The following is a 25,510-nucleotide window of genomic DNA, read 5'->3' as shown; positions in this document are numbered from 1 at the left end:
ATTCACCTTAAAAGAAATCCATTTATCCTAAGTCTTCCATCTGTGAAGAAGCCAAAATCATTCATGTGGAGAGGACTCTTACAGGGACAAATGTTCAACTACTCCCCTGTTATTTCAGACGTGCAACTCAGGCTCCAGAGACATTAGTGAAGCAGCTTTCAAAAGAATCCAGCCTCAAGCACTATCTGGCTGCACATGAAGGACACCAAGTAAGAACCAACCAAGTGAATCTGTCAACCTCTAGAATTGTGAGAAATAATGATATATTATGGTCTTAAGCCTCTAAATTTTGAGATAGTTTGTAAAACAGAATAAATAATGAGAAACTCTGTATTTCAGGATTGCATTTAATGTTATGGCTTACGTATCCCTTGGTGTGTTTCCCTTCTAGAGTCTTAGCTAAAAGCATCATATGAATTTCCTAGGGCTTTCCTAACTTGTTGACTCCTGAAACCCAACCTCTGTTTACTCAGTATTAGATGACTCAAAAACCTGTGCTCAGTTTCTACTTTCTACTTTTTCTTCAGAGAATTGGCTTACTTTATCTCATGTGAGCACAGCTAGGAGTTTGTGGATGCCACAGGAAATTTCACACAGAATTTCAGATTCATTTCTTTAAGATTCTCTTCTTTCTAGGACTTTGATTCTTCAATACCTTGCTACCCTGGCAGTCCCAAATTCCAAAATCTGTTTCTTCAGCCTAGTGAAAATATTAAAATCCCAGCATGCTTCTACCTGCTAGACTTCTATTCTCCAATTTATAAATTGGCACATTTCCCAAGAAGAGATGTGGAAATAAATATGGGCTCTCCCCAGAACACCTCATTTTTCTCAGAGTTCTTGGCCTTTCAAATTTTGGCTGACGAGGCTACTTCTGGGTGCTTTCAAACTACTGTTTTATCCAGCTTTTACAGTATATCTTGGCAGGAGAATTAGTTTGATACAAGTCATTCCATCATTCCAGAAACAGAAGTCCTAAAGTTCAGGCAACCTTCCTGATACAATGTGACCAGCATACACTCACGGTTAGTAGTCTTAGATGCTCTTTGATCTTTTCTTCAAATCCTTTATAGGCTCAACTTATGATTCTACCTGCTTGTTTCTACACCCCTCCAACAACTTCCTGACCACAGAGAAATAAGCCTGGTTGCTAGTTTTGGTGAACTTTCAGCCATGACAGGGTTGAAAGTAGACACTTGCTTATCACATTTCACTATTCCTTCTTTTGCTGATGCATCCTATGATGCTTTCTTGCTTAATAGCCACCACACCACACCAATGAACTGTTCGGAATCAAAATATCTTATCCTTCATCCATTTTGTACCACAAGAAATTGTATTCCAAGAATTATTCAGAAAAGCAATAATTCTCCTCCTCCTCCTCCTCCTCCTCCTTCTTCTTCTTCTTCATCATCATCATCATTATCATCTGCTCACTGAAAATATGTGGAGACTGCAAATGGATTTTTCTGAAAGTGACACAGAGGGAGGTCTCCAGCTGACCTCATTTGACCAGGAAGGAGCTGAGCCTACTTTGGCAATGAGAACAGAATATTACAACATGCGATTTTTTTTACTCCTATCCTATCCTTTTCAATTTTGTCAAACACAAATACCCCCACCCTGTGACTTGCAGAATGCAGAAGCTTGAAAGGTGAGGCAACAAACTGTATCCAATTCCACAAGTAGTTAAAGGAACCCCCAAGCTTGCAAAAAAAAAAAAAAAAGAAAGAAAGAAAGAAAGAAAAAGAAAAAAAATGAAAAAGAAAAAGAAAGAAATCTAGAAGCTTCTATTTTCAGGAACTTTCAGTTGACACCTTGCACCTGATAAATTGCTTTGTCTTTAGTTTCCAATTTAAAAGATGTTTTCTCACTACAATAATACTTGGGTATTAAGTTATACTTTCTTCTATAAACTTACAAATTTACTCAGCAATATAATCACCATGTATTCAATTATCCTAAGAATGTTTAAAACTCATCATGCAGTGTCCATTACACAAAATGGATGGTTTGAAAAATGTTATAAGGATCATCATATTTAGATTGTTATGTTGTTCCCAGCTTTGAGAGATAGGTAGGAATAAACAAAAAGAAATATAGAAAGCAAATGAGAGAAGAGAGAAGGTTGACAATTACTAAAAGAGAGAAAAGAAGTTGGGAGGTTTAAAAATAAGTGCATGTTCCTATTTTTTAAAAAAATATCTCATAGCTTTCTAGATTCTTTACATATTAATTTTTCACTGCTAACCAATTATGTTTTTCCTTTAGTTGATCAAAATGTGTTTGCCTAGGTTCTATGCATCCTTGTTTCCATATCCATTTTTACCCCAAGACCGTATCTTTCTGACATAATTTTTATTTGATCTTTTACTGGCTTGAGAGGGTGGAAATGAGAAACATTTTAATTTTCCAGACTTCACATTTTGCAACCTGATCAGCTTTTTTGTTGCTGTTGTTATCTTTTTCTTTCATTTTCATCAGGCAGCAACTACTTGATACTTCCAACACTGCACCAAGAGATATTCTCAGCCAAATCCAAAAGTTTGTTAGAGATTCCATTTTCCAAGGTACTGTAGGCAATTTGCTAGTCACTTCCTTATTATATAATTTAGGTTGTTATTCTGCCAGCTTCCTGTAAAAATGTCCTCACCATTTTTCCAGCCTGAGTTGATAGTTTGCCTACCATTTTTCTAGCCTCCACTTACCACTTGGACAGAAAGCCAATGCTACATACTTCAGCATTTCATTATGGACATCAATTTCTGTATCTGCTGGTAACCTCTTGCAATATATCATCCCCCAATTTAGCATCTTAAAACAATAATGTTGTTTCTTATGAGTCTCCAGGTTGACTTGGCAGTTTTGCTGATTTGGGCTGGAATTAACAGTCCTCTTCTGGGCTCCCTCATGCATCTAAAGTCAGCTGGTGGTTTGGCCAGGGGCAGTATTTGTTGGGGGTTGCCTCAGCTCTCCTGATGTGCTTCCTCATCCGCTAGGAGGATATCCCAGCTTCTTCTCATGGAAGAGGCAGGGCTCCAAGACACTAGGAGTCATAAAAGTCAAGACTGAAATGGAGAATACCATCACTTAAACCACTTTCTACTGGCTACAGAAACTCACAAGGCCAGACCATGCTCAAGGAGTCAAAGAAAAGAGATACTGTCTCCTGATAGGGTTGCAGTTATGTGGCAAACTGCATGGATGTAGAGAGGGTTATAAGATTTTTTTTTTTTCAATCAATCTAACATGAGCTATATTAGCAGTCAGCACAAGGTGAGTAGGGAACAATAAATCAAAAGCATGGCATGCAAGGAAGTCTTAAAGACAAGGTGGTGTCTGACTAAATTTTATAGGAGAAACAGAAGTTAGTCAAAGGAATAGAAAGCAGGAAGTATCCCAAGTACAGAAACCAGCGTATTCAAAGACATTAAGCTGAGAGAAATCATAGGAGGTTCTAGAAAAAGGGGAACACAGTATTTTTTTGAGTTGGAACTCCCTCTCCCATCCTGTCCTCAGGCTTCTGTCTTCTTTGTTCAGAAAATTTACAAACCTTCTTCCAAGAAACCTTTCTTAATTCATTCCTATCCTTTTTGGATCTATCACTAGCCTGCTATGGCCTTGACACTGGAGTCAGAATCACTGGGTTTGAATCCTATTACTTCTACCTTTTTGTGACTTAGTAAAGTAAAAAGATGTTATCACCATGTGTAAAATGGTTGTAACGATTTATAGGGCTGTCTTAATAATTTATTAAAATAATGCATATAGAGTGCTTAGAGCTCTTAATTAGCTACTCTAGCATTCTTCATATGCAAAACAGAAATAAGGGGATTTCCCTGACTGGTCCCAATCTTGTTAGGTATTCTCCCCACCCCTACTCCCAGCTTCATAAGTGCCAATACCTGACACTTAGTAATCTCTCTATAAATACCACTGGCTTTTAATATTTTTGTTATTAATATTGTTATTTTTATGGCAAAGTGCCAGTTTGCAATTCTGAATGGAACTTGTTCTGTATGTTACTTTTATATGTTTCCTTCTCCTAGACAAACAGCCCCAGACACTGGAGCTGGATGGGGTTGTAGTTGTTTGGAATGGAGGTGAGGGAGGAGCAGAGCTTGTCAGTGGCTGCAGAGTGTGGACAAGGCAGATCCAGGAGCTCTCCTGTGCAGTGAATCAGGACAGGGTTCAAAGTGTGACTATCAAGAGGACTACCTGAGATGCACCAAAGCAGGAACTTACTTAGGCCTCTGAGGAAGAACAAATAGGTTTAGGGAAAAAAAGGTCACAGGCAAAGAAATCCCCTCTGTAGCTGTAGGGCAGTCTCAATGACTTTTTATAGGTGAAGCTTAACTGACTTAAGCTGCTTTCTCAATAAAATCCCTTTGAAAGGAGAGAGGGGCTGAAGAGGAGTTCCATTCTCAATGACCAATTATTTAATTAATCATTCTTATGTAATGAAACCTCCATAAAATCCCTATCCCCAAATGATGAAGTCTGGAGAGCTTCTGTTAGAGTAAGCAATTTGTTAGGTTCTAATACATTACATGGAAGAGGCACAGAAGTAGTCATGGCCAGCTATCATGACAGTCAGGCCTGTCCTGGCAGTTCTCCATAAGAAGCCAGATCAAATCAAAGAGTAAACCCCTGACCAAATTAGGGGGAAAAGGCAGGAAACCTTGTTTCTAAGAAATCCCCACCTCAAGTAATGAATATTCCACTCCAGAGTTAACAGCTGTCAATAAAAGATAGAACCTAGGGGCACCTGGGTGGCTCAGTGGGTTGGGCCTCTGCCTTTGGCTCAGGTCATGGTCTCGGGGTCCTGGAATCGAGCCCTGCATCGGGCTTCCTGCTTGGTGGGGGAGACTCCTTCTCCCTCTGCCTGCCTCTCTGCCTACTTTTGATCTCTCTCTCTCTCTCTCTCTGTGTGTCAAATAAATAAATAGAATCTTAAAAAAAAAAAAAGAACCTAAACCGCAAGGCTCTCTGCTCTCTCTCTCTCTTAAGCTAGACCACTCTTACTTCATGAGATTGTATTTGTGCTTTACTAAACTTTGCCACTGTGTCACTCATTTGCTGTGCTGTGTCTGTCCTTGAGTTCTTCCTTGTGGTGAGACCAAGAACATTCAGCAACATTTTGGGGACAGGCTGGGTCGAGGACTGGGATCTCCCCAGTTCATCTGGCAATACTCTGAAATTCATGAACACATCAAGGTGTCAAGGTGATACACCCCAATGGCACTGAGACAGAAGATCCTGTGTTGGAGACCTTTTTAGATCTCCCTTTATGCACTTGCTCATCTTACTGTTTATTTTTATCCTTTATAATAAAGTGGGTAATAATAAGTATAGAATTTTCATTCCAGCAAATTATCAACTCTAAAGAGGGAATTTTGGGAATCCTCAAATTTGTAGCCAAGTCAGACAGAAGTGCAGATAGCCTGGGCACTTCATTGCAGCTAGGATCTGAAGTGGGGGGCCAACTTGTGAGACTGAACCCTTAACCTATAGGGTCTGATGCTAACTCCAAGAGTTGGTGTGAGAATTGAATAGAAACATTAGACACCCAGGTTGTGTCAGAGAACTGAATAGTCAGAGACATTCATTCATTCACTCATTTATTTGTGATGAACAGCCCTTCACTCAGACTTTCAGTTTGGAACTCTAGTCAGTCTTCTTCCCACTCTAAGCTTCTATAATGGCTGACGAAAACCCTTAGAGTCAGAAGATCTCAACGTCTAATTTGGTAAAAAGTAGACTTTATCGCCTCTCCCTCAAAATATTTCTACGCCAAGCTCTGATCACTTTACAGACTTCCATGCTTCTCACCATAAACCAAAGGGAGCAACCTTCTACCTAATCAGAGAAGTTATTGGGACCAGATCTCCTCAATACCCAGCCAGGAGACTTCACAATAAAATCCCACAACTTTGCTAAATGTATAAACCTTTCCTCCCTTCCCTCCTCCTTCAGAAAAGACTGGAACTCTCTTTAATCTACTGACTTCAAACATGGAAGCCACTCAGGAAACAATGAATCAACCCCAAAGGTAACAAACGACATTCCCCAAATAACCAGTTCTTAAAGCCTATAATCTTAATCAACATTTAAAATTTTCTTAATCAGTGAGTTAGTTACTATAAACAGGGAGATCCAGAATCCACCATCTGCCATTTAATTTACTTGTTGAAAATATGGAGTCTTCCACAAATATTTTAGGCCTTCTATGATGGATCAAGATTATTAGCGTAATCTTATAAGATAAACCTTCATCCACCTTTATAATGTATAAAGGTAGTATTGTACAAACAGTAAATTTATGTTTCTGAAAAAAATTTAACAGCATTGGGAAATCTAAGAATAGGTGAAAAAAAGCAGTATACAAAACAGTATATAAATTATGATGCCAAAAATACAAAAACACACACTCATAGAAAACAGGCCAAAAGCATGTGCATCTAAATGTTAACAATAATATTAACTTTCTTTTATGACATGTGTATTTTCCAATTTTTCTATGTCAACATCTGCTCACTTCTTCCTTCTGTGGGTTAATATTTTTCTTTGGGAACCACCAAGCAAAATGCAAATGCTAAAAATTTGGCTTCAACAGTTCATAAATTTGCTCATTAAATTGCTCCCCATCAGAATACCAGCAAGCAGCCCATTCTTTTCATAATGAGTTTTTTCATTTTTCTCTAAGATGGGCACAATCTTAAATTTATCTTAATCAATTTTCTTAAATTAAGCTGCAGCGAGACCTACTTTCCTCTGGCTTGTTACAAGTGTTATCTCTAATGAGAAATACAATTTAACAAATGCAAAGGATGGGATGCTTGAGCAGCGGCATCGTATGGCTGTGGCTCGCTTGAGCTCCCAAAACTCACAATAGGATTTTCTAAAATCACACTCCTGTGTCCTCCATTAGAAATCAGCCAATAGGTTCATTCATGACAATGAAGCTTACCTTCCCAGAAAAGGCATCAGACAGCTTTTCAACACATTTAATTTTTCTTCTATTATCTGAGACCATAATGTCATTCCCAGTTGTACTTAGCAAAATCTAATGGCAAATGAAGTAAAAAAGAAAATGCATTTGATGAGGAAAGTATTTGGGGGGATAGATATAAGATTCCTCACTACAGAAAAGAATAAAACCTAGAGAAAAAGCAAAAGGCAACACAATACTGTGGTGATAATCAAATTGCTTTCACGTTTTCCCTTGCTGGTTTCATAATAATCGTTACATACATATGAGAAACTAAACTGCTTTTTAATACCACCTTTCTAAAGAGTCAGAATATTTTCACATTTAGTCAGGACCACAGGATATAAAAACAGGAAAAATATTCTTTCCCTTTTGATTCTGATAATTCAGAAAATGGAATGGGAGGAAGGATAGAAACTGAAACAGCTCCATTTCAGGACCACACACCAAAGTTTCCATCCCGTGCTTCGCGGGAGAGATCCACATGGCCACCCAGGGGTCCACTGTCACATCCTTGCTGCAAAATGCAATTACATAAGGTACTTCATGCTTCAAAGAACCTGGCGTTTACCAAATGAATTGCATTTGTGGCCAGCATATTAATGATTGTTATCACACTTGGCCCATAATAACTCTCCAGTGAGTTTTTTCACAAAAGCTGTCATTTACTAAAAAAGGCAGTTAAAGGGGAGGACCATTTTCAAAGCTAGATTTTCCTCCCTTATATTTTACCAAGCTCTACTTTGCCTCAGAATGTCTCCATTGGTGAAGGTCAATGGCTGTGCTAGTTCTCAGTTATAGGAAACACATAAATACATAAAATTCGTAGAGATGATCTTCTTTAGGACTTTAAGCAGTGTTCTCTGGCCCCAGCTGCATTACAGTTGTGGAAAGGTACTTACAAATACGGGTTTGGGGAATTTACCTCAATGTTAACTACACACAATCTGCATGGATAGGAGATCAAGAATCTACATCAAAAAAAAAAAAAAAAAAAAAATCTACATTTTTAAAAACCCCTTCCCTAGGTGATTTTCATGTCTACTAAAATTTGAATGTCACCACTGTAATAGAAAATTTTTCTTAGAAATAAACTCCTGAGCAAATCATAAAAATTAATACTAAAGAAATTAGTTTACTACAACTCATCTACATCAATGGATTTGCCTAAACGTCTATCCCGAATGAAAAGAAGCAAGTTCAATTTGCTCCTGGAGAGGGGCTTAAGGATATATATATATTAAAGATTTTATTTATTTATTTGACAGAGAGAGAGAAAGAACAAGTAGGCAGAGTGGCAGGCAGCAGGAGAGGGAGAAGAGGATCTCCGTTGGGGTGGGAGCCTGATGTGGGGCTCAATCCCCAGATCCTGGGATTATGACCTGAGCTGAAGGCAGTCACTCAACTGACAGAGCCACCCAGGCACCCCTGCTTAAAGACCTGTAAACATCACCAATTTATAAGTCATATGGACAGATTGAGATGCATTTCCATGTAATAATCTTTCAAAGTAAATGTCAGTTATTTTAGATTCTATATTTTGCTTTTCAAAAGATGTGCCTGCCTGAAATCTAAAGTCACATTTAAACCTACAGGTGCCAAGAAAGAATAGAATAAACAGAAGTGACAGAAGGACCAAAAGTGAAATATCAGCCCAGCTGCCTGTAGGCTGCCAATATATACACCAGAAAGCCACCCCAGACATATTCAAGGGAATATGAATGAGTGAGTCTGGGGTTTAGATTCATGTTTCAAAGCCAACTGTAATCTAAGACAGAAGGAGAGTTATGTTTCTAAGAAAAGTAAAAGAGGATGCTGTAGAAGAGAGGTTTCCAAACTTTGCTATAAGTTTAAATCACCTAGAAAGCTTAAAAAAAAAAAAAGTCAGTTGTTGTTTTGTAAATTATTTATATTTTCTGAATATAAGAACTTGGTCAGAAGTGTGATTTTCAATTTTTTTTCCAATCTCAAGCTTATCATGTGATTAACAGTGACTTTCACAGACCAAAAGTTTTCAAATTGGATAATTTCCAACTTATGTTTTCTTTAATGGATCTTTTTTTTTTTTTTTATGTAATATCTTGAAATTCTTTGCCTAACCAGAAGCCACAGATATTTTTACCTAGGGTTTCTTCTAGAAGTTTTAGTTTTATGTTTTACATTTTTATTTGTAAAACATTTTGAGTTAGGTTTTGTGTAAGATATGAGATATGGTTTTGAGTTTTTTTCTGTTTTTGCCTATGGGTGTAAAATTGTATATAATGTGTCCTTTAACTTCAAATTTTCTCTTGTCTTTTGTTTTCAACTGATTATGATATGCCTAAGTGTGTGCTGTGTTTGTTTGACTGATATTTATCTTGCTTGATATTCTCTGAACTTGCTGAACTTGATATTCTCTATGATTTGGTGTCTGTCATTAATTTTGAAAAACTGTCAACTATTATTTCTTCAAATACTTTTTCTGTGCATTTTTCTCTTTTCTCCTTTAGGCATTTTAGTAAGGCATAAAAATAATTTTATATTATCTCACAGTTTTTGGATACTCTAGTTTGCTTATTTGTCTTTTCCTTCTTGTACTTATTACTCTTTTGTTTCAATTTAGGTCTTTTTTTTAAAGATTTTATTTATTTATTTGACAGAGAGAGACACAGTGAGAGAGAAACACAAGCAGGGGAAGTGGGAGAGGAAGAAACAGGCTCCCCGTTGAGCAGGGAGCCTGAGGCGGGGCTCAATCTCAGGACCCTGGGATCATGACCTGAGCTGAAGGCAGAAGCTTAATGGCTGAGGCACCCAGGCACCCCAGTTTGGATCATTTTTGTTGATGTGTCTTTGAGTTTACTAATTTTTTCCTTGGCTCTGCTGAGACCACTGATAAGTTTATATAGAGGCTGTCTTCATTTCTGTTACTGTGTTTTCCATTTTTCACTTCTGTCATTCCCTTACAGTTTTTATTTTTATTTTCTTACAGTTTTTTCTTACAGTTTCCATATCTTATGAAATTACTCATATAATTTTTATCATTATTACATCATTACACATTTTCCATTAGGCCTTTTTTATAGAGTCTTTTATAGTTATTTTAAATTCTCCAGTTAGACAATTGCAACATGTCTGTAATAGCCACATCTAATTCTGTTGATTATTTTGCCTCTTGGGAGTGTGTGTATGTGTCTGTGTTTGATTTATGTAAAACATTAGGGGTAAAAAGGTTATGAGCTTAGAAAGGGGCACACTTTTCCTTCTTTCACATACTAGGCCTTTAGTATGGAAGCTCATATTAATCAAAGCATCATCTTGGGGTTGAGATTTCTTGTTGCTTTCTTACTTTGAATGCGTGGCAGGCTCAAATTCCTCTAGTGATAACATGTTTAGATTGGGGGCTGGTTGGTCAGCGGTTGTTTCTCATTCCCGGCTCCACCCTCAGGTTTAGGTCTTCCCTTTATATGTACCACATAGAGGGTCTGCTCTCTTTGCAGTACTGCACTGTCTTTTACTCAATGCTTCTTATCTTCGTAGAGGAAGTGGGGCAGGGATGGCATTCTCTGACGTTCTGTTTAAACTTCACTCTTGGGACACTTGGATGGCTCAGTGGGTTAATTGTCTGCCTTTGGATCGGGTCATGATCCTGGGGTCCTGGGATCAAGCCCCACATTGGGTTCCCTTCTTAGCAAGGAGCCTGCTTCTCTCTCTCCCTCTGTGGCTCCCCCTGCTTGTGCTCTCTCTCCCTCTTATTTCCTCCTTCTCTCTCTCTCTCTCTGTCAAATAAATAAAAAGTATTTAAGAAAATAAACTTTGGTCTTGAATATATACCGTTTTCTTGGGTCTGGGAGCAAAACCTTTAAAAGCCTCTTGCCTATCTTCCAGCTATTGTTCTGGACCAAGCATATATTCTTGCTTCTCCTTCAGGGGTAGAGGTAGTTTTTCTGTTTCCCTCTACCAGCTCCAATGAGTTTTTTTTTACCATTACTGTAGGGGCAACAGTTTTTGTTGGCCTCCCAGTCCTGCATAGCAAGGCTTTTTTCCATAGAGGAGAAGCATCTGGGAAGTTTTGTGCCCCTTCTACAGCATTTCTTCTTCTCCCCCTGGCCCACACCATGAAAGACTCTACTCAGGTCCTCCTCGTCTTCTCAGTGACTGCCTGTGATTTGTAGAGATTCATAGAGAATATGAACCCCTCTCTTCTCCCATACCTGTGGATTTCACGGTCTTACAAGTGTCCTTCTGGCCACTCACTTTTGCCAATTCATCAGCTCTTCTAGCTGAATACTTCTACATCTACCCCAGTAAGCAAGCTCTTAAGTTCCATCTTGGTCCACATTTCAGGTTAGTTTTCAACTTTGCAACCTTCGCTCTCAGATGGGTTCAAGGAAGTTCTGAACTTACAAATTGCCCAGATTTTCTTGTTCTTACTGTAAGGGTGGAAGTAATACTCTTTAGACCCCAACACCCATCATTTCACTTTTGATTTTTCTGTAATGTCATTTAATTAAACTGTTACACTCATAAGAAGCAGGTAGTTGGGTTTTTTTGTATTTAATCTAACTATTCTTCATTATGTACATGAAGTATTAATGCAATTACTTACTAATATAACTGATTTTATAACTGTTTCTCATGTTTCATATTTCTTTTGCTCTTCATTTCTGTCCTTTTGGATCACTCTTTTATTATTGTAGTTTTCCCCTTTTATTTTATTATTTTTTATTTTTAAAAAGATTTTATTTATTTAAGAGAGAGAGATGGAGAACATGAGCAGGGTGAGGGGCAGAGGGAGAGGGAGAAGCAGACTCCCTGAGGAGCAGAGAGCCTGGAGTGGGGCTTGATCCAAGGACCCGGAGAGGATGTCCTGAGCCAAACACAGCCACTTAACCAACTGAGTTTGGCTAGTTTTCCCCTTTGAGGTAGTAGATATGGGGGCACCTGGGTGGCTCATTAGGCTCAAGTCATGATCCCAGGGTCCTGGGATGGGACCCTGCATGAGACTCCTTGCTCTATGGGGAGCCTGGGTCAAGCTCCATTTATCAGCCTACACCTAAAATTGACAAGTGTTCCAGGGAAAAATTGATAGCTAAGTGTCTATTCACTTATAAATTATTCTTCCCATCTCTGGAATTTTAGACCAAGTAGTTCCTTAGATTTCCACATCTCTCTGATATTTTTAAAAATATGTTTTTTATCCCCCCCCCTTTTTTTTTAGCTTTGAGGCGTTTTATTCTAAAAAGCTAGCACTTGTATATACCAACAAGAACTTAAAATTCATCACACATTTACCTCATTTTTTAGCTTGACCTTCTACTAAATCTTTAGCTTCATTGATTTTTGGCTGCTATATAAGGAGATCCTCCCTTGTCTGGATGATTTAAAAGCATAACTTGTCGATGAGCATCTCTTATTTTTCCTTTATTGGCAGTAAGACTTACACCTAGTATTAATGCTGCTTCTCATTTAGTCATTTGGTTTCAAACCTAAATAGCCAGCGCTGAAGACAGATTTTGGTAGGCTCTGAAAAACTTGTTTTATTTGAGACTCCATATGTTTAATGTCTTGCAAAACATAATAGCTTGCAAATCCTGCAGCAGCAATGGTCGGTCCCTGTTTTTTATTCCTTATCTGGCTTTTTCTGGTTTTTGTCTACAGGAGCATAATCTGCATTCTTTCATAACCAGCCATGAACTACTTACTATGTCCTGTTTTTAAGTAGAAGACACCTTACCCATTCCTTAGAACATAACTGCAATTGGCCCTTTAGAAAAGCAGTGTTAAATGAGAATCTCCATAAGATTCACCTTCATCTACACATTTATTTTCTTACCTTTCAACAAATATCATTACTTGCAAACTCCTTAAGTATTTTTGCCCAATATTAAGCTGAATACGATTTTTATGTGATCATGTTAACTAAATGAAAGAACCCAATGACCCATGTGAAAACTACAAAGGTTAATTCAGAAATGATGATACTAATACTAACAGATTAAGGTAAGCAGTGACCATTTATGAGAACTGGGTCTCTGAACTTTTTTTTTTTCTCTCACTTCTTCTCTTGGATTATTTGTCCTAATTTTATTCAATTATAAAAATTCTTTATAGTCTAGATAAGTTATTTACTTTCTATATGTTTTGCAAATATCTTTCCAAGTGTGTGACTCACCTTTTCATTGTTTTAGTGGTGTCTTTTGAAAAACAGATTTGGATTTTGATACAGTACAATTTACTGATTTTTTTCTATGGATCACATTTCTAATGTGTATGTATGAAATTATTGCCAAAACCAAAGTCAAAAAATTTTCTCCAATTTTTTCTTATAGAAGTTTTATAGCTCAAGTTCTTGCAGTTAGGGCACTTTTCTTAATTTTTGTGTTTGTGTTTGTTTTTGTTAATTTTCAAGTTATGAGTCAAATTTTATTTAGTCCCAAAGGACTTGGACCATATATATATATATGTATATATATACATATATATATATATGCATATCCATATTCAGTATGCCTACCCTATTTGTTGAAAAGACTCTCTTTTCTTCACTGCATTTCCTTAACTCCTTTGTCAAGTTTATGACGAGATTGTGTCCCAGCCTCTCCTATCTGCTCTCATGTGGTTTTTCTTTTCATGTTCACCCAACATAGTCATTATTTAGCCAGAATTTAGCTTTTTAAAGAGGAAATTATTTCATATATAGTTGCAGATTGAGTGTGTCTTGTGTGAGGAAGTGAGTTCGGGATCTTCCTATGTCACCATGTTGAACCAGATGTCCCCTGTTCAATATCATATTGATTTCTATCTGGACTCTATTCTTTTCTATTTATCTATATTTCTATCTTTATGTTGGTACCACATTGCATTTCAATATTTTTGAAATGAAGGTTAAAATGTCTAAGTTATCTTTAAACATATTTCACATGCTTTGAAATCAATAGTTTATTGAGTTGCAATATCTTAATGCTTAAAGATTTAAATGACTGAAGTAACATCTTAAAAATCATATAATTTAAAACTTTGATAATCATAAACAAATGTTAACAAAACAGAGAAAAGCTTTTAAGATTAACAATAAACTCTATGATCTTATAAAACTGCAGAGAACTCTGACTAGAGAAAGTAAGTTATGGAAATTGTGAAAAGGGGGAAATTATGGATGACTTAGCAGAGTAGGCCATATTAGTTGCATAGGAGACCATTGGGGAAATTTTTGGGGTGGGGATAAATACCTGATCCCCACCCCAAAGATTTAAATGCTAACAAAACAGAGAAAAGGGACTTTTAAGGTAAAAGTAAACTCTATGATCATATAATTTATATTATGATGAATTATTATTATGCATTATTTTGAAATAGTGCCAGGTTTGAGAATGACATGGCAATCAAATGAATATTCTGGAAATAAATAATCAAACATGTTTAATCATTATGGAAAGAACATAAGAAAATAAGTATATAATACAGAGGTAAAAGCTGCAATGTAAGATATTTGGGCATCAGCTAAATGTCAGAGATATACACTATTATTTTTAATAATTATTAAGTTATGTGGAATGACAAACATTTATGCAGACACACATATTTTATGTCAAGAGCTCTAACTTCTACCTGGCAGACTACCATTTTTAAAATATTTCAGTTTGAGTTCCCCTAGAAGCAGATCCTTAGACAGTGACTCAGTGCAATTACTCTATTTGGAAACCATAGTAGGGGAGTAGAGAAATGTTAAGGAAAGAGAAGGCGGCCAATAAAGGATGCATTATCAAGCTAGCTACCACTATGATTGGCTAGAGCTTGATCCCATGGAGAAACTCTGGGAAGGGTGCAAAATGAGAGGTGAGGAAATTGGCATATTTATGCACCAACACCTGAGAATTACAATTTGAGGGATTTGGGTGGGAGTGTTACTTCTGTTTTTTCAAGGCTTTGGAAATAAACCTTAGGCAAAGAGTGACATTCATTAGCAGCTGGAAGCCCACCAGAGTACACACAATTGGGAAGTCTGAAGGAAAAGGGATGAGGCACAGACAGATCTGTTTCAGTGTACTAGGGAACTTGAGATTCCATTTAATACGTTATTCATAATCTTCACAAACACTACAATGAGGGCTCTCCCCCCCCATCTTCACTTTGAAGAGAGAGAGACCAAGACACACCTGATAAATAATGGTAGTATGCCTTTTATGTACCAGGCACTGTTCTAGACACTTGGCATAGAGTGGTGAAAAAAAGAGACTAGAAATATGTGCACATGTAGTTTATATTGTAGTGGAGGAGAATGGCAACCATATAAACAAATACAGCTTCAGATATAGATAAGAGCTGAGAAGGAAAATAAAGAAAAGTAAGGGAATTGAGAATGACAGTAGTACTTTTTTAGATAACTAGTTTAGGGAAGACTGCTCTTAAGAGATAAAATTAAAAATGAATGCAGTGAAGGAGCTAGTGCGTAAATTATTACAGAGGAAACAGTACGTCCACAGCCCCCAAGGTGGGTCTGTCCTTGGTGTGTATAAAGAACAAGGAAGAAATTGTGCTAGAACAAAGTGAAGGGAAAGGAAATTCATGGGGAATAAGGTGAGATAAGTATATTTTCATAGGCCATGATGAGAACTACATATTTAACATTAGATTTAAACCCGTGTGACAGGTAAAAATAGACAAGGGAAAACAAGTTAGATAGTTGAGGAACAATGTTTTAAATGACTCTTCCAAGAAAATAGAATTATTAAATTTTCGATCTGCAATTCAAATTTGTCTTCCTTCCAAGTTGATGAACTATGTTATGCCGCCTCTCCTTTATGGCGTAATATTTTATTTCTTTAGAACTCTTGAGGAATTTGTCTTTTTGCCAAACCAAAACAAGGGAAAGCCCCCTCCCCCCCGCCAAATTGGCAAATTAAAAAAGAAATTCTGTTGACAACCTGAATTTAATAAGCTTATGGCTGCCTTTTTTTTTCGAATCCTAGGAAGTATGAACATTTTAGACTTATAGCACTAATACTTCACTAGTCTTTGACTGCCAACCCTCAGCATTATCTTGTGAGACTCCCAGCCTCACTGAAATCTCAAATTGCTGCTTTTCTGCCTGCTGTGTGCTGTGAGTTGAAAAGAACCCAGAGTCGTTTGTTTCCTCCACAAGCTGGAGATATTTCATGAATTCTCATTTATTTCAGAGATGCTTTCTTTCCCTTGTGGGAGACTCTGAAGTCTCAAAGGTCAACAGAAAGCCTTGGAATACGCAGCCTTTTTCATCTTACTAACAGCAGGGAAAGAGCAGAAAGAAAGAACCTAACAGTAAGAAGACATAAAGAATAAAAAGAAATGGCAATGTGATTCCATTTATGTTTTTCAGGCAAAGAAAGAAAACAAGACTAACTGTAGCACAGTTATAATTACTGGTTAGCATTCCGGAACCCTGCTGAGTTTGTCATGCCACAGGAATACCGATGGGTCTGACTCTAGGGACTTTGGTCTAACTCTTCACAAACTGCAGATTGGCTTTTACAGGCTTCCTGAGTCAGCCCTCACCAGCTTTAGCCTTCCCAAAGCTCCATTTTGGTATTAATATTGGAGAGGAGGCCATTTCTCTCTTCTCATTTTCTCTCAGAGATGGAATCATCATCTTTCGTTGCCTACATTGATAGTAAATCCCTCTCCCATTAGCAAAATACTTGAAGGACTCTGGTGGGTGAGTTCTAGATAATAATACATTAGATAAGCATATGGTCTGCCCTTCATTATACTAGGGTAAACAAAGATAAAACGGGGAGTGGAGTGGAGCATGACTGCTCGCCTAGAATTCCAGCTCCATCACTTACTAGTTATATGGGGAAATTGCTCAAGCTTCAATGCCTCAGTTTCCTTATCTGAAAAGTAGGGATTATAATAATCATATTTGCCTTGGGATTTTAGTGAATTAATACAGAAAACAGTATCTGGAATGACTCTCCTCATGGTAATGCAGATTCACACATAATCTTATTCACTCCCAGTCTTTGCCCAGCTCTTGAGTCCAGAATTCTACCTGCCATATATCCCAGGACTGGAAGGAAGAAATGGTGTCACCTAATTAGTTGATTGCTGGAATCACTCATGCTGTTCTGGAAATCTCAGTCAGGATTTCAGGACCAGAAACATTGTTCCAGATGGCATCAATCCATAGCCAGAACAAGGGTGGATTATAATTGCCCCACAAGATTCCTAGCCAACTAATAATAAGTTTTCAATAATGCTTTTCTGGCATGCTGAATCACTCACCGCACTGAAGAGGAAGTCTGAAGTATAAATAAAGCACTTAGGACTCAGAGTAGCATTATTATGTAACTGTTGGTTATTATTGTTGGTATTAGTCCTCTGGGAAAAAGAGACCATGTCAAGGCTAATGCTCACAATTTCTACATGCCCATCTCATTGAGACAGTAAAAGAAAAACAAACTATTTTGTAACACTAATACTGAAAAGGGGATTCTGGAGTTATAAAAATAGAGCAAGAGATAACCACAAAAATTTTCACTAGCTGCACGAGGTGAAGGGAGAAGTAATTGGAATTAAGAAGACAATTTGTATAAAGCTCATATCTTAACTGAGATGTATATCTTGTAAAAAATGAATTTTTTAAATGATAGTACTGGGCACCTGGGTGGCTCAGTCCATGAAATCTCTACCTCAGCTCAGGTCATTATCTCAGGGGCCTGGGATGGAGCCCCCACATCAGACTCCCTGCTCAGCGGGGAGTCTGCTTCTCCTTCTGACCCTCCTCCCTATTTGTGTGCTCTCTCTCTCTCCCCCTGTCTCAAATACATACATACATACATACATATATACATACATACATATATACATACATACATATATACATACATTAATAAATATTGTCTTTAAAAAGAAATAAAATAAAATAATAGTGACTGTATCTTATTCATCTCCTCTCGAGTCAGTATAATAAGTAGAATATCTCCAAGGGTATCAATAGGGCTGCCCCCCCTTTATTTTGCTGTAGTTATTTTTATCATATTTTTATGGCCAAGATTTTTAGCATTAAGTATTTAAGAAGTGAGCAAGAATTGGAGGAGGGGAGAGGAGTATCACAGAGAAAGTGCCTGCCAGTCTCCCAAGCAATTTTTCTATTCTTTGAATGCAAGGATCTCATGTCTTCAATCTGAATGTCCTCATATGTAAATGGGGGTACTATGGACATGCAATGTAGGTTACATATCCCACTCAAAGGATAATCACTTGGGGCCTTCCTCAGACCTCTAAATCAAACTTAGAAAATGAAGCATTGCTGGCACAAACAAACTAGAGCCTCCTTCTTTTAGAGTGAATTATAATGCCAGCAAGGTCAAGAAAGAGGTGGGATCAAAGTGTGCTAAATCCAAAGCAAAGATCGATTTCTGTGACTGTAGGAGGCACTTAAAACACTCAGTGAGACCTGAGTGACTTGAACAGAATGGCTTCATCAAAGATAAGGAGGTCTTTGCCCATTGGAACTCAGGCCTCTTACTTTGTACTGGTTTAAAGTAAATAATTAGTATTTTCTGGCATTTGTTGAATGATTGGTCTTCTAAATCAAAACTGTGTTTTTCATTTTTCAATCCTCATTACCATAAGCCAATATCAAGTAATTTTTCATCCTGACTTTTCCTGTCATTCATGGTAACAGCCTTTTCATTACTTATGTATCACCAACCATACACACATTTGCTTATGTATTTAAATATTTTTCAAGCATAAATTTGTCTTAGATATTCACATCCAATCTTGTAGCCCTGGGTATGCAATCCAAACCTCAAGAAATAACAGTTCAGCTTGAAAATTCAGGTATTTATGGAACGAGAAAACTAGTTCATTAGTGGGCAGAATAGAAGTCAGCAAAAAAATAGCTTTGTTTTCCCATGAAGGTTTCAACACTTAGCCTAAAGTATGTAAATTTATGAATGTTTAAATCACATTTCTGAATCTTTTCATATTCAGCCTCAAATGCAGACAACAGATTTGAGTTATATATGTAACTTTAGCTTTTTATATATAAATATATACATCCGATTTAAAAGTAAGCTAATTTAAAATTTTTTCTGAAAATAATTCTAAGAAGAAACATATTTTATTAACTTTATTCTAATAATAAAGCATTTATTAATAACTTCCATGGTATAGAGGAAGATAGTACTATTAGCAATCTTCCACCAAGTAATTGGGTATATATGCTTATAAATACTGGAATGACAGAGCTTAGGAGCCTGAGCTTCAGTGGCAGGACCTGAGTTCAGATTTTGGCTCTACCGCTTACTTAATTTGGGTAAGTTGCTTATCATCTTTATGTCTCAGTCTCCTCCTTGATGAAATGAATAAAATAGCATACCTGCTTGATAACACTGTGATGAAAAATAAATTCCACAAAGTGGAAAAATTCCTGGCATAAAACAAGTACTCAATAAACATCACCTATTACCAAGAGGCTCAGCAATGAAAAGTCTCACCCAATTTCAATTAATTTAATAGTCTCAAATAGTGCATTCTATCATACTTATTTCAGTTCAGTAAGATCAACTTCAGATACAATTTTCACTTAAGTTCCTCTTCACTTTCTAGTTAGGCTTAACCCAAAACATATATGGAAAGAGGCTCAACCTTACCAATATTTGAGCAAACTGAAGTAGCAAAACTCCCTTTTCACCTTTCAGATTAATAAGTGTAAAAGGAACACATCCCATGTAGACATGGGATGCACTGTGAGGAAGAGTCCTCTTCTACTTTTGCCAGTAATCTAAATTGGCACAGATTTTTCTGGAAGACAGTTTGGCAGTATATATTCCAAATCTTAAAATATATATTTCTGTTGATCCAGAAATTCATCATACAGAAATTAATACTAAGGAAGCATCAGAAAAATGGGCAAAGATGAATAAACAGAATGGTCACTGAAGTGTTATTTCTAACAGCTTCAAATTAGAAGCTATTAAAATATAAGTGCAAGTCAATGATATTGGGCCATGTTCATAAAACAGAATTCAGGGGCGCCTGGGTGGCTCAATGGGTTAAAGCCTCTGTCTTTGGCTCAGGGTCCTCTGGCTTTGATTCCAGGGTCCTTGGATCGAGCCCCGCATAGAGCCCCGCATAGAGCCCCGCATAGAGCTCAGCATCAAGCCCTGCATGGAGCCCTGCATCAGGCTCTCTGCTCAGCAGGGAGCCTGCTTCCCTTCCTCTCTCTGCCTGCCTCACTGTCTACTTGTAATCTCTGTCTGTCAAATAAATAAATAATAGCTTTAAAAATAAATAAATAAAACAGAATTCAATTAGACCATTCATAAGGTTGATAGTTTTGATACAGAAACATGATTAAGTGAAAATAGCATTATCACCAGTATGATTCACTTTGTAATATGCATATATGTGTGCATGTGCCTGGAAAAATTCTGAAGGGTATACATCAAAATGTTACCAGTTGTTATCATTGAATGATACAATTATATGTGATTTACTTTATGCTTTTCAGTAAACTATTTTACAAGGAAAATATATTTACTTTTGCAATCATAGAAAGGCCTGTGAAACTGGTTAATAAAAATGTAATTCAGAGAAACCCTGAAATCTATATAAAAGCATCATGGTGTTAAACTATTAGACAATAGAGAACCATTCAAAAATATGATTTTATATTCACTTTAGCTTTTTTATGCCTCTAACAAAATGGTCTTCAGTATGGGCAGCAAAACCAGACAGAATTTCAATCAAGGAGTCTCTGGACCTATACCTGGTATAGAATTTTGGCTTTTTGTTTTGTTTCCCCTTTACAACCCACACCCTCAGGGCAGTTTATTTCAGTTAATGGTCCTTCAGTCTGGCTGCTAGGTATATTTTGGAATTCATTGAATCGATGATGTCATTGACCTGGGCCAAGTGTGATTCAAGGTTAACAGGACTAAAAGTCAAAATGAAAAAGAAGTTCTCTGGTCTACAAGAAAGGCTATCATCGAAGAGCTATTTCAGAACAGTGGAGTTAATGAAAAGCTGTCTTCTGTCAGTAACACCAAAATTCTAAAGATCTGTATATTTAACCAATCCAAAATAATGGTGAAATTTGAGATAGGGGAGAGTTTTACAAAGGGAGATGGACAACCCCAAATCAATGATCCAAATTTTATGCTTGGTTAGGAAGAGTGGTGAGGGATAGGCAAGTATTTAGATAATAGCACTTTCATTTTAGTAAACTGAAAAATATTTCACTTCTGAAGATTAGTTAATAGAAGGCCATAAGAAAGAACTTTTTTAACCATCTGAGGGCATCAGAGTCAAAATGCCTATTAGAACTTTTCTGTCCACTGATGAATTTTTGAACACCACATCTGAAACTAATGATGTACTATATGTTGGCTAATTGAACCTCATTTAAAAAAAAAGAGTTTTTGTGACTAGACTATTACAAAAAAGGGGAGGCACATACATTGTTGTATATTGTTTATAAATATTATATATTCAAAATAAGGTGGCTGGGGAGGCCCTTTTCAGAAAATGTTCCAATGGAAATTTATCTGACCCACTGATATTTGCAAAGTCCACATCAGAGTGTGCTAAGACAAATGTTTTAACAGAATCATCCCCGTGGTGATGTCTGTGTGTGAGGGGGAAGCAACTAAGTGCACTGAAGTGAGAAACATTCAGGAAGTAAAGGGAAAGATAAACACAGGAAAAATCCATTAATCCAGGAGTTAAGAACTCTATGTTCTCCCATTTCTCTGAATGAATCTCAGATCTTAATCTCTCACTAATCATTATAAATAAAGACACAAACTACAGATTTCTAAAGATTTTTTTATTGCTGTAGTGTTGCCTTAGTCTCTGCCTCTGTGGACTGCCATATTATTTGAGGAAGCGAACTACAAAGTGGCAAATTTTAGTCAGAAATTATAGAACTAGTCCATTCATGAAAATGCATTTTCCTTCAGAAGACCACTAGGATCTCACATTAATGTGACATAGATAGACAGGAGATTTAAGTAAACAAATAAATGCAAGTGATCAAGATGCTGCAAAGAACACTGTCACCCATACTTTGAAGAAATCCATTCCAAAGAGTAATAATCATTAAAAATATATATAGTTCAGATCACAGAGACTACCAGTTTTAGGTAATCAATAATAAATGGCTGAGATTAGAGAATATGCCCATTTATGCCTACTAACCACATTTCTTTAAATCATGTTCCATCTTAGTTCAATCAGCACTTAAACAAGAGGCCACATATTAGTTCTTCTTAAGGTATGTTTGAGTACCGAAGTGTATACTCTGGTGTCTATCAGTTACCCTTAAGGCCTGAAATAATGTGAAAAGAGCAATCTATTCTACCTTAAAAAGACGGAATCTTCCACAAGATATCTCTTAGCCAAACTCCATGAATATTGCCTAAGCAAAACTAGCCACTAAAAGATAATCCTCCCAAATATATCCCTAACACATAACGACAAACACAGACACACGTGAGGAAAAATTTCAGTGACGTGACAGATCCCGTGTTAGACATGACTCTTCTTTACCTCTTTTCCTTCCTCCCTCCCTGCTTGCTTCTGACTTTACTCCCATCCTTTCTTCTTCATGCCCTTTAAGCAAAAGTTGCTATTAAGATTCAGGACACTTTTTTTTTTTTTTTTTTTAAGATTTTATTTATTTATTTGACAGAGAGAGATCACAAGCAGGCAGAGAGGCAGGCAGAGAGAGAGAGGAGGAAGCAGGCTCCCCGCTGAGCAGAGAGCCCGATGCGGGACTCGATCCCAGGACCCCGAGACCATGACCGGAGCCGAAGGGAATATTTTTATACACAAATTATATATTCTACAGAATATACAAGCTAGAGAATTGACTTAATAGGGCACATGTTTTTAACATACGATAAGGAATCAATTTGGCTGATGAGATAATTTCTAACTATTGTTTTAGACATTGGCCATTGTTGGGCACAGCAAAGATGGCGCTGGCCTGCCTTCTCTTCCGGCTAGAAAAGGCGCCACCATGGCAGTATTGGCGCCAACGTGGCGGTTTCGGTTCCGCATATCTCTGATATTTCCTCCTCTCGCCCAACACACCCTACCCAGTTACTGACTACGTAACCAAACCCCATAGGCTCTCTCCCCGCTGACCTCATTTCCCATCCCCTACCCAATATAAGCTGCAACCCCGCTCAATAAAGTGAGATCCTGCTTCGACAGATCCCCCGAGTCTGGTGTGGTTCGTTAATGCGCCTGGACTCGCGACACTCGCCATCCCGCTCAGCCCCAAGGGGAGCTACCGGCTGGCCCGGACGCTCTCCTCGTGCCTGTCGGCCCGCAAAACCTACCGGAGTCCGACAGGCCATGCTAAATTTCAATAAGCCCTTTACTGCTTTACCCCAGAAAACTTTAGCGAAAGAAATAGATAGAAAGAATAATAACTCGACCAAAAAGAGCTCCCTGCAATTGCAGAGTGATGATCATAATAAATAGGAATGAATTCAACCAATGAGAAGGATCTGATGAAGGAGGTCAAAGATGGATGCTAAGTGTCATTTCCCTCACATTTTTATACATGAGCTTCTTCAGATACGGAAGAAATAGAGAAAATATATTAATTTTATCCTCACATGATATAGACTAAGCATCATCATAAAAGTCACACATATAGAGGGAAAACACAGAGAAATCTTAAAATCACTGAATGATTTATCTGGGTAACTGGAGGTTCCTAAAAAAAAAAAAAAATTGTGCAGTGACAGGGGTAAATGAGTCAGAAACAACACATGGCTACCTCTAATGCTTAAAAATTTTTAGTGACTCCTCACTTTTTACCTTAGCATATTTTCCACTGCTTTTCAACATACACTCCACCAGAGTTTCTGGTGGAATCTGTTTCCTCTCTGGCCATAAACTCTCCAGCTCAAAATTGCCTCTAGGCCTTTAATCTAGTTGACCTCTCACACTCTACCTCTTCCCCATTACCACCCCAACGCCACTCACTCTGCCCAGTGTCCTCTTCTCTCATTTAAATCCAACCCGAATTCCACTTCCTCCTGGAAGCCTTTACGCCCATTTCAACCTACATTGTTCCCCACTGTCTCTGAACTACAGAACACTTAATATGCTCTCATCTAATTCTCTTGCTATCTCCTGTGAGTCTAGTTTCACCAAATATATTCTCCAACTACAGTGTTTATGTTCAAAAGTAGAGACTAAAAATTGCATCTTTATTTTTGACTGAATTGAGTGGGCTGCACGATGATAAGCATGTGGATTGATTTTTGCCAGGTAACTTTAATAATAAATTATTTTACCTTTTTCATGTCATCAACATATCTGAGACATTTTGTCATGTTAATGGTCAATTTTCACAGTCATCTTATGAACAAACCTTTACTAAGCCTCTTCTACCCGCTAGGCATTATACTGTGAGAAACAGTATTAACATGACTCAGGCTCATAAATTAATAGATAACAATCCTGGACTTTTACATTAATAACATTTTATAGTTTCTGAAACAATTTGACATAGTTGATTCTAATTTAAAACTCATAGTAGCTCTTTATCACTGGCATTGAATGGAAGCTAGTGGTATACTAATCAGTCTCCAAAGCCAAATCTCTTATCATCTCCATTGCTGTTAGGAGGCCTAGCTACACAGCATCTCATACCTTCAGCCATGACCTGCAGAGGAGGGTCATAGCTCAGCTTTTTGTTACCACTGTTCCCTTTTCATTGGCATATTCTGGTGTCATTGACAAATACAGAATCTTCTGGGCTCTCCCACAGAGCAAAGTGGGCTGATGCATTCTCCCGAATTACATGGCATATCCACTCTAGTATGTTCAGTTCACTTAGGTTTTTGACACTTTATTTATTGCCATGGTAGGTATGGCATTTTTAACTAGGGTTGTCTTCCTCCAAGATCCTAGGAGCCATCCTCAAAGACAACATTAACACCATTTCCTAAAGTACTTTTCAGGGTGTTAAAACCTGTGTTACTCAAAAGTGCCCCCATAAAAACACTCCCTTATCTGCCTTTATGATCTTTCCTGATTGATCCAGAAGCTTTAGGATCCAGTTCCATGGATGTTCTCCCAGTTCCTGCTGTTACATGTTGGCTAGGATTTGCAGCTCCTCACACCATAGCCCCTTTCCTCTCTTATCAGACCCAGCACTTCCATAGCTGGGCCATATTTACTGACCTGGTGGCCAAGGAAAGAAGTGATGTCAAGGCAAAGGATTCTACATAATCTTCAAGCCAATAGAGAGCACTGAACTTAACAGGTGATTAGGACACTCTTTTCAGGCCCAGATTGTAAAGGAGAATCTGGGGATTCAAGACTTTTGGGATTATCAACACAGATTTCCTCTTGCTATGTCTCAGCATACCATCCCTCCAAATATGTCCCTGTCTTTGGCACTGAAAACTTGCCAAATCTGAGAACTCAGCCCCTTCTATAATTCTGCTACTTTTATAATTAAACTGATCTTCAGATTTCTGGAGATGAGAGTATTTTTATATGCTGCACAGGAAAACCTCTGGCTTT

The 25,510-nt window shown here is 37.5% G+C and overlaps 1 pseudogene; it reads right to left on the bottom strand.

Annotated features, from left to right (window-relative positions):
- Positions 1–12,263: 12,263 nt before the first annotated feature.
- LOC132016414 (mitochondrial import inner membrane translocase subunit TIM14-like) lies at positions 12,264–24,769 on the bottom strand (annotated as a pseudogene).
- Between the last annotated feature and the right edge of the window lie 741 nt (positions 24,770–25,510).

This window comes from Mustela nigripes, chromosome 4 (assembly GCF_022355385.1).
Source record: "Mustela nigripes isolate SB6536 chromosome 4, MUSNIG.SB6536, whole genome shotgun sequence".
In the NCBI taxonomy this organism is placed as follows: Eukaryota; Metazoa; Chordata; class Mammalia; order Carnivora; family Mustelidae; genus Mustela; species Mustela nigripes.
This window is presented reverse-complemented; position numbering and strand designations above follow the sequence as displayed.